Source organism: Nymphaea colorata, chromosome 2 (assembly GCF_008831285.2).
Source record: "Nymphaea colorata isolate Beijing-Zhang1983 chromosome 2, ASM883128v2, whole genome shotgun sequence".
Taxonomy (NCBI): Eukaryota; Viridiplantae; Streptophyta; class Magnoliopsida; order Nymphaeales; family Nymphaeaceae; genus Nymphaea; species Nymphaea colorata.
This window is the reverse complement of record NC_045139.1, coordinates 10,418,712-10,429,892: the sequence shown is the minus strand read 5'-3', so window position 1 is coordinate 10,429,892 and position 11,181 is coordinate 10,418,712. Positions and strand designations below refer to the sequence as shown.

Below are 11,181 nucleotides of genomic sequence, written 5' to 3'. Positions count from 1 at the left end.
TAATAGATTATGGGAAGTATAATAAATGTTGTGAACTTGTATAATAAATGAGCTTTGCTGCTGGGTAGAACACTTTCGTAAAAGATTTACCTTAATGATCACTTGCATTAAATGTTTTCTCCCCTTTGAGGCACTGATTCATAATTGCCTATTTCAGTAAGTTGGTCACCGCATGAATAATGTGGACTTAGGTCCCCCCCTAACGTATCTTCCTCATTTTCGAGGCCAATCACTTGCAACAGTGCTACTTGCCGAGCAGTGGTGGACAATTGCCCACACCAGTTCATGGATATGAATCCATGAATATTATTCTTTAGCGTTTACTTTCTTACACAAGTGTCGTAACAATAGCCCTGGAAATTTGGGGAGTTGGCCTTCGCTGCATAGTTGACGGCATGCAAGATAGGTGTAAGCAATCAAATGTCCATTTCGAGAAAGGAAAACCAGGTGTCACAATCGATACTTAATATATCTCGAAAACTGGATAATTTTCCACATGGGTAAAAATGTTATTGTCATGATCACATGCACAATATATTCACTTGAAGGAGTGGGCTACCCCAAGCAGCCATGCACAGGTTGGCGCCTTGACTTCATCCAAAACACCCATCCAAATTCAACAATCACCTTGAGGGATGGGAAATATATAAGCAACGTGGAATGCTATTCTTTACGTATCCATTCATAGAGAGATACACACAACATAGTGTGTGAGTTCTTTTACCCTAACAGTTTGATGTTAATGGAGTTCTATAAATATGACATGAATTTGAACCAAACCCATCAGGCATACTAGTGTGTAATAGTTGGCAAGAGAAGGAGAAAGCAAAAGGGGAGCCTCGCCATGGAGGACGACAAGCACGACCCGCCACTTCAGGTGGTCATGTTCCCATCTCTAGCCTTCGGCCACATCTTCCCTTTCGTCCATCTCTCCAATGCCCTTGCTGCTAATGGCGTCAAGGTCACCTTCCTCACCCTTTCCTCCGTTGTCCCCAAGATTCGCCACGCCCTCGACCCTAACATCCCCACCCTCAACTACAAACTCCCCCCATCGACGGCCTTCCGTCCGACGTCGACACCACGGCTTGCTGCAGCGGCGTGATGGCCGAGCTACTGAGGCAGGCAACCGACGCGACGCGGCCGCAAATTGCTAAAATACTCGCCAAACTCTCCCCTCAGGTTGTTGTCTTTGACTTCATCCAAGGCTGGGTGCCGGAGGTGGCGGAGTTGCTGGGGATCAAGTCCGTCTACTTTTGTGTCTTCCATGCCATCAGCATTGCTAGCACCATCCTCTTCGGCGTTACACCTCACCAGAGGCCATCGCTCTGGCGGCTCAGGCTGCCGCCGAGAGAGCTGCTCTCCATCTGCCTGAGCCTGAAGCCTTATGAGTTACGTTCATTGCTCTACTACGCCTTCAGAACCAGCCCAGCAGCCTCCCACTTCAGCCGCCTGCTCTCCTCCATGGCATGCTGCGACGCCATTGCCGTGAGGGGCAGCTACGAGATGGAGGCGGCTTCTATTAAGTACGTGTCTTCTCAATACCGGAAGCCGGTGCTGCCTACTGGTGTGCTCCTGCCGAAGGCCCCATCCGGAGACATAGAGCCGAAGCTGGACGAGTGGCTCAACAAGTTCCCAAAGGGCAACGTTGTTTTCTGCTCTTTCGGAAGTGAGGCTCATCTGTCGGTGAAGCAGATGAAAGAGCTGGTTGCGGGGCTCGAAATGACCGGATTCCCGTTTCTGGCTGTGCTCAACATTCCCCCCCACTCGCCCAAGGCGAAGAAGCAAGAGTGGGAGGCGGAGATAGGAGAGAAGGCAGGAGGAAGGGGGATGGTGTGCAGCGGGTGGGTAAACCAGCCGCTCATCATGAGGCATCCGGCGGTCGGCTGCTCCATCAACCATGCTGGCGTGAGCTCTATACTGGAGGCGGTCGAGGGAGGATGCCAGTTGGTGATGTTACCGTTGAGAGCAGACCAGTTCCTGAGCACGAAGCTGATGGTCACCCAGCTCAGGGCAGCAGTGAAGATCCACAGAAGAGCTTTGGACGGGTGGTTCACTAGGAAGGCCGTAAGGAAAGCAGTGAGGACCGTAATGGTTGATGGTTCCAAGAAGGGGACGTTGGTGAGAGCCAACGTTGCCAAGTTGAGGGAGAACCTTCTGCAGCAGGAGTTACAGGAAGACTATACCAAGGGCTTCATAACCATGCTCAAGGAGTTGGTAGCTTCACCATAAGATGGTCAAGCTTCCGTCACGTCCATGCATGCATGGGATCTCTCTCTGTCTCCTTCCCTTTATATATATATATATATATATTAATTCAAGTGTATGCAGTAGATAGATATATAGCCTAATAATGTTGAATAAGCTATTTCTCTCTCTCTCTCTCTCTTTCTCTGTAAACCGGGTGTCAGTTCCCATGCACCCAACTGTGTATTGTTTTCAAGTGTATTCAGTCGCAAGAACAGTGTTGTCCTTACTTTTCTTTACTGTATCTAGTTCAGTGTTTTTCCCGCTGCAATTTCACGGTTTTCATCAAAAGTAGGCTTCTCACGAAGTTTTAAAGTGAACCATCAAGTTGTTGCCTTTACCAAAGATGGCCAATTATTGATCAGTTTCAAGACAGTTATAAGAAATTGCATTTACTGTCTTGAATCAGCAAGTATTGAAATAGTGCATACAAATTGGAATAGAAATTAAATATTAAAAAAATATTTTGAATTTTTTCTTAATATTTCGGCTAACAACATGCACGTCGGGGCTAAAGGCAAGCTCCGCCAAGAATTGACTGATGGAAAAAGATCTCCAATTATAAATGATCGCTAGAATTCTTTGAAATGATCAAATTACGGTTACCTGGAGGTATTCTTCTAAACTTTGGCAGAGGCTAAGTATGTAGATATCAATGATAAAAAAAATGGACAGTCTATTTACTAATATGGTATGCTTTTGCTGATGTGGTAAAATATTTATGGTAAAATGAATGACTCATCAAATTAAGGTTCTTAGGTCTGACTTAAGATCCACACTTAAAGCCCTTATATTACTTCTTTGCATTGCAAGACCATCGAACGGTCCCTAAAAGTCGACATGACACAAATTGATATTGATGCAAAAATTGATATTGATGCGAAGTTGGTGATGAAATAAAGTTCAATAATCAATCGAATGTGAGCAGAAGTTGAAAAAATTTATGCGAATTCAACAAACATCTAAATCCATATTAAATTGAAACAGAATCTGACTTTGGATTCTGTCCTTAAAGACTTCCATCGTATCTTTTACACAGATTAGAAACTAGTAGGTCACCAACTCCTAATCGAAAAATTTCCCTCTTAAGATCATAAATTGTGCCCAGTGAAAATCATACATATGTGGCCAGCTTTCAGGATTATGGCTAAAATTCCCTCTTAAGATTGATCCATTGCAATCTTGCACCCTAATTGACTCCAATCAGACCATCTCATCTCTGTCACATTAGTCATATCAAATTTTGGTAAGTGGATGCACAAATGAATTTAGTCAACTGTTAGATAAAATATTGAATGAATTGGTCACGTCCAGTTCAATATCCTGGGTGACACCCAGGTTGAACCACAAAATACACCTTTTTTCTGTCGATTTTTACAACTACTTTTTTTTTTTTGCGTCAGTAAAAGCCCGACCCCCTTTTTTGTGGTGTTGTTCACAGTTGAGAGGACTGCTTCCACATTAATTTTTTCAACATTTTCATTTTATTTTTCCAAATAATTCGTGAGTCTCCAAATACGTCATCCACACTACAAGAATATTGATCTTCAGCAGCATTCATCAAGTTTCACTGAAAGTATTTACTTGGGAAAAAAGTATGCCACACACGAATGCCATTGAAAGTAGAAACGGTGATTCCCTTTAGTGGCATTATTTACATATGCCATAGATATAGACCTTCTGTGGAAAAGAAAATGGGCCACTAAAAAAACCTTTAAGTGACACTTGGAAAGTGTTGTTGTAGATTTTTTAATGGCTGCCATAGCATGTCATTAAAGTAACTTTCAGTGGCATTTTTAAAAAAAATATTAGGTCTACTATGACATAGAAAAACTGCCACTGAAAGGTGCCAATAAATACATTTAATATATCATTATCAATAATTTATGGCAAACAAAAAGTGCCACTATAGGCTCTTCAGTGAGACACATTGCATGCCATTGTTAGTGTTCGATGGCAGATTGAAAATTCCACCGGAGGCTTTCAGACGCACATATTTTTGTGCGTGAATGCACAAGAGAGAGAAAGATGCATTAATTAAAAAGTAGCAATTTTATTATCCACATATTTTTTTTGCACAATTAATTGAAACTTAAAAAAACATACATAAACTAAACCTTTTCCCTCCAAGAGAATAAAGTGCTTCCCGATCAAAATTTTACCAGTTTTTGTGGATTCATATGTGGACTCATCTCCATGTCATCTCATCCTTGCATTGACGACCTCAAAGCAATCACGTCTATGGGATTCCTTGATCAATGTTATATAGAGATCCACATCATCCTTGGTTGTACATAGTTCTCACCCATTTGCTACTCTCTGTGTACTCTTAATTTGAGTCCTCATTAAAATCTCATATGAGTGCTATATTGCAAAGCAGAATTATTGTACCAATTAAGCTTTTATAAGATTTCACTGAATTCAAATCCTCTATATGGTCCAATTTTTTTCTCTTGTAATTGCGGTTAGTATGGACACGTGTCTTCAAGATAGAAAACAAGTGTTTTTATCCAAAAATTGGTTTTGTTTTTTTTTTTTTTTTTTGCATAAGAGAAAATGTGTTTTGTATTTAAAAAGAGAGGGGAAAAGACTCACCCGTCAGTACGAAGTTCGTCCATTCCCAATGTCTTTTTTTGAGCGTAACCAGACTATGAACTAGCCTATTTGGTTTGCACATTCCAACATGTCTAAATATTACCATACATCCTATATGTATGTGTACTTAAGTTAAATAATTTTTTTAAAATATTGAAAAGGACATTGAAGATATTAAATGATGTCTAGTTTAAAATATGGTGCCCTCAAGGTAGAAATATGGCTTAGAGTATTTTAATGAATTCCAAATAATAGCAACATTATAAAGATGATATTGAAATATTGAAATCTTAAATAGTTTAAAAGATAAATTGTTCAGAGAGATGCTTTAAAATCATTTAGGATCTGTCATTATTGTCATTAAAACTAAAATGTAAGAGAGAATTTATGCTTGAAGATAGTTTTTGAAAATCAAAGTTTTCAAATTATTTTGCTTTGATAAAATATAATTGAAAAATGTATTTGTATGTCGCTTGTTTTATAAAGCATGGCTTTATCTTGTCATGCCTTTGTAAAAGTAAGATTTTCAAGTTTTGTTTTTGTAAAATAAAATCTTAAATGTAAGGACGATGACTATAGTTTGACTCATCGTAAGGCAAATACGGGAGGGGCTATGGAATATTGCAATTGTTTTGAAAATCAAAGTATGTTGGAAAAGAGTAAAATTTATTATGTTGAACGAAGAAAAAACCTTCTAATATGTGGAAGTGTTTTCTTTGAATCTTAGGAAAATTTCAAGGATTTTGTTTTAGTTTGAATAATGCCTTATCAAGGCTCAATATTGTCTTACTTAAGCTTATTAGAGATGTACTTGGGAGCATTCGTCAGCCATAAATGCTTGTATATACATGATTACATTTGAAAGATATATGTTTCAGAAAGAGATAAAACATTCTTATCATAACATACATGTAAGAGCATTCTTACAATTACATGTATCTAAAGTTCCATTCATTTGAGATATATTTTTACTTACAAAATATTATCATTGTGAAACTTTTTAAGGAAATAGATTTGGGCTGTAAGCCACCACACATAATTACACTTTCAAAGAGAGATAGATAGAGAAAGATGTTTACAAGAGAAAGAGAGATATAAATAAAAGAGAGAGATATATATTAATAAAAAAGAAAGAGAGAGAGAGAGATTTGAAAGAAAAAAAAGAGAGATTAATAAAAGAGATAAAGATATATCAATCAAAAAATAGAGAGATACTTAAAAAAGAGAAAGAGATTAATAGAAGAGAGAAAAAATATAACAAAAGTGAAACCTAGAGATTTAAAAGAGAAAAAACGATATTAATAAAAGAGAGAGAGAGAGAGAGAGAGAGAGAGAGAGAGAGAGAGATTTAAAATAGAGAGAGAAATTAATTAGAACATTGGCTTTAGTAACAAGGTACCTTACTTTTCTATAGAAATTAAGCTTCATGAAATAGCAAAGAAAATTTTAGACTTTATTTTTATGTAGGCTGAGGAGGAACTTGGTTCATTGAAGAGTTTCAAAGCCTATTTAGCTTATTTTGAAATACTTTGGAATAGACAAAAAAAAGTCAAAGGATGTAAAGACATAAATTGATAATCTCTCAAATAACTTACTATTTACAATAAAAAAATGTCCCTCCCACCATTGAGTATGGATGGAAACCTAAAATACGAAGAAGAATCATCTATTCTAGAGAAAGTTGATGAAGAAATCCCCTCTCGTGCATCAATCCCATTAAAGATCCAAAAGGCTATACCGGCCAGCTATAGGCTTCTTTTGGCCATACCTATACTGATCGGACCACACAGCCTATTAGTGGCTGGGGCCACATCTTCCCTTTCAAAGATGGAGTTAGCCTATATTGATCAAGCCACAGGCTTGCCAGCGGCTGAGGCCGTACTTGGCCAGTAAGACCTGCCAGGTATTCACATGGTAGATAGGCCTGGTACGACCTTACTAGCCAGAGCACGCTCAAGCTGGGCCTGCATGCACTCAGTGTGGCTTTATCGAGCCAAGCAGGGCCTGGCTGCACCAGGTCTGACATGATTGGGCCAGGTCAACCTGCCACATAAGCTATGGGCCCTAGAGAGAGAGGGAGAGGTATTTTGGGTACTTTTGACATAAATGAGGGTACTGTGAAAAATTTGAAGGGAATTTAAAAAAAAAAAAGCATTTTGGTTAATTTGAGGATATTTTGGAAAATTAAGAATATTTTAGAAAAGACTGTAATACATCGATCCTTGGGCATGGGAAGGTCTGTGACTTAGATTTGGATCAAAAGCACATACAAATACTAGGGCAAGTCAATGTTGGAATTTTTGGACCCACGAGCACAAATAATGGACATGGGTCCCAAATATGGAGTTAGATCTAGAAATGGATCAAAAGCTCATATTTAGATCTGCAACAAAAACTCATATTTAGATTTGCAACAAAAGCTCAAAATGGATATAAAAGTTGGATCTAGACTTTAGATTTGGATATGGAGTGTGATAAAACATGAAATTGGATCTAGTTTTGGGTCCAACCTGAGGATTTATATCTACAGAAGGATATGGATCTAGATTTTGGACCTTGGATCTGAATCTGATCTAAATGGCTCTTGGGATCGGATTTGGGACAAGTGGGTCCAGAATTGGGAATAAGATTAAGGTTTAGATCTGAAATAATGTTTGGGATCTAGGTTTGGATATGAAAGCCGGTTTCAGATATTTTTGGATCTGAAAGTTTGCCTAGGATATAAAGCTGGGATTTGGATCCGGTTCTATGGTATAGTGGTATTTTGGATATAAATTTTGGATTTGATTCTAGATCCAGATTTATGATTCTATTTTGGATACATAACTGGGATTTGGAGGCTAAAGTTGAATCAACAATTGAGTTGATAAAGAAAAGTCTAAAAATATTAAAAAACAGTTAAAAGTAGAGAAAAACTCATAAAAGCCGAAATCCTAACAACTGAATACCTTGGAAAATAAAACAGTTGTTAGTTGAGTGCAACCACCCACCCACTCTTTCACTGTTTTTGTTTGTTTGTGCTTCCTTGGCTTTTAGATGCCGTAATGTTAAAACTAATCTCTTCTTCACAACTACTAGGGGAACTGCTTGCTGGAAACTAAGCAACTAGTCCGGTTGGGTGGCATGTAGTAACCATGTATTTCGTTGAGTCTTAGAGGATGCTATCCTGATGGTATTGAGAATTATTGATCTTGAGATTAGGAGTGCCATGGTGAAGGCCAAGTAAACAGGTTCAAAGCAACATTAGAGTTTTGTTTTGAAATCCCACTTGACCTCGAGTTTCATTTGTCTCAGTGTCCCTCTATGCATGGAACAGCACCCAAGGCTTGAGGTATTGGGTGGAGATTGGCTTCACAAATGCGTTCTTTGTAGACCATTGGATTAATAAATACAAACATTTGAACGAACAAGATGGATTTACATATCACATATGTAGAAGCAAATCAAATGCCAATAATATGCGCACAATCTGCAAGAATTGATGCAACGAGACTAACATTTTCGATTGATAAATGTGAAAAGGCAACATAAAAGAAAATTAACATGTACAAGGAAGTGGTAAACAGGATAAATCAAGACCAAAAGTTATATATATATACACTAACTTTCACATTGACACCCACATTCTCTTTAAAAGTGATGGCAACTGCTATCCACCCGAATTCAAATCGACAAAAGCATATGCCGCCATCACTTTTATGGGATGATGTAGAAACCGTTCAATAGGAGAGGTCGATATGTCAAACTATACTCAAGGTCAGCTCCCACCGAACAGACTCACAGAAATTACCTTACTGCACTTCAACTTTGTCTTAAAAAAATTTACATAAGAGACATCATCTTCCCGGGCCGAGGGTGCATCAAAGTCTCAAGGCTATCCTCTCGGTCACAACAAATATACACCAAAAGGTAGATGAAGGGATTTTTGAATTTTTTTATAAAATAGAGGACATTTTAGATTTTTTTCTTTCTTTCACGATCCTTGTTTACCCTTGTAAAAAGTTTTTTTTTTAGTTATTTCAATGGGGATATTTTGGTTGCCACATCTTCCCTTTCGTCCATCGCTCCAACGCCCTTGCTGCTAATGGCATCAACGTCACTTTCCTCACCCTTCCCTCCCTCGTCCCCCAGATTCACCTCCCCCTCGACCCTAACATCCCCATCCTCAGCTACAAACTTCCCCCCATCGACGGCCTTCCGTCCGATGTCTACAGCACGAACGGCCGCAGCGAGGTGCTGGCCGAACTACTGAGGCAGGCAATGGACACACAACGTGGCCACAGATTGCTAAAAAAAATACTTGCCAAACTCTCCCCTCAGGTCGTTGTCTTTGACTTCGTCAAATACTGGGTGCTGGAGGTGGCGGAGTTGCTCTGTCAAGAATAAAGGATCAGATCTCTTATCAAGAGCTGTTACGCATCAATAGGGAAATCGTTTTGGAAGGATAAGGATACACATGGAAAGACATAACTGTGCATTATCTTATTTGTTACTGAAATCTTGTATCAATAACCTGCCAAAAATCTTGTAACGGTAACTTCTTTGTATTCTATAAATGTTTCTCAAATGGTTCAACAAAAAATAAGTTCTCTCCAGCTTTCTCATTCACTCTTTCTCTGTTTTCTCCTATTTTCTCGTGGTATCAGTGTGGTGAGAAGGAGATATGGCAGACAAAGAGAAGAACATTGGCGACATTCGCAACTCAGAAAATTAACAGGTAATGACGGATTCCTTCTTTTTACATCATTCTGATAATCCCGGAAGTGTGTTGGTATCTCAAGCACTTAACGGTGACAATTATGCCTTTTGGAGTAGAGCCATGATAATGGCTTTATCAGGCAAAAATAAACTAGGCTTCATAGATGGATCCATCAAAGAGCCAAAAGAAGGAGATAAGAATCGTGCCTTATGGGTTAGATGCAATAATACGATTCTTTTATGGATTTCAAATTCTATTAGCAAAGAAATAGCTGCTAGTATTGCTTATGCTACTTCTGCTCAAGATGTATGGGAAGATTTGAAAAGTAGGTTTACTCAAAGTTTAGCACCAAGAATATATCAATTGCAGAGTTCTATATGTCGACTTCAACAAGGGACTCTATCAATTACTATGCACTACACAAAAATGAAGGTGTTATGTGATGAACTTAACTCTTATTCTCCCCTACCGCCTTGTTCATGTGGTGCTATGAGAATTTACTCATATTATATTCAAAAGGAAAGAGTAATCTAATTCTTGATGGTGCTAAATGACTCGTATGGAGCAATCCGTGGTCAAATCATACTGTTTAATCCTTTGCATAACATTAACAAAGTTTATGCTTTCGTTCTACAAGAAGAAAAACAACATGAAGCAAGGTTCACGTTGTCACATTTTGAGGCTGCTCTAGCCATCACTCGCGACTATAATAGTAAGATGGAAGCACGTGATCAAGTCTTTAGGTTTCAGCGAAATAAAGGGGGCCGTCAGAGTAGGCCCATGTGAGGCTATTGTCATGGTACATTGCATATAAAGAAAAGTGTTATAAGTTAATCGGCTATCCCCCAGGGCATCAGTTTTATGACCCCAATTTCAAGTCTTCCATGGTTAAAGCTGTAACACAAAACCAGAAAGTGGCAGACCTTCATATTGTCAATGGTGTTGGTTATTTGAGTAATGACAGTCAAGGTAACATGGGAGTTGTGCCTTCATTCACTGTGGACGAGTACCAGAAACTCTTGTTTAAAGATCAAATTGCCTTGATCAACTTTGTAGGTAATACCTCTTCATGTAATCTAATTATATGCCTTGGATTATAGATTTCAGAGCAAGTCGACATATTTTTGCCTACAACTCAATCCTCCAAAATTTAAAATCTTGTCATACAACCATAAATCTTCAAAATGGAAATGTAATCCCTATTCATCAAACTGGTGACATTCACTTGACATCTTTTACGCTTGACAACACTTTGTGTGTTCTTTCTTTCAAAGTAAATTTGTTATTAGTTAGTCAACTAACCAAGACGGTAAACTTGTCGGTAACCTTGTTTCCCACACATTATGTATTGCAGGAGCTAGCTTCGAGGACAACGATTGGTTAGGGTAAAGGAAGAGAGGACTATATGAATTTAAACCATTGGCATCTCCTACAAATTGCTTTGCCGTAATTTCATCTCAAGACCTATGGCATAGGCGGTTTGGTCATCTTTCAACTTCTCAACTTAGGCTAGTTAATTCTTATTTAGGGTTGAATTACTATTTAAACAAAGATGTTTGTTGTAATGCTTGTCATGAGCAAAACAAACACGTTTGAAATTTGATTTAAGTAATATTTCTACTTTGAAGCCTTTTGAATTGATT

General features: G+C 38.5%; 1 long non-coding RNA gene across 1 annotated transcript; it reads left to right on the top strand.

Moving 5' to 3' along the window:
• The first annotated feature begins 9,437 nt into the window (after nucleotides 1-9,437).
• On the top strand, nucleotides 9,438-11,181 carry LOC116248680 (uncharacterized). Its single transcript, XR_004171042.2, has 2 exons — nucleotides 9,438-9,556; nucleotides 10,893-11,181. It is a non-coding gene; the product is annotated as an uncharacterized LOC116248680 (long non-coding RNA).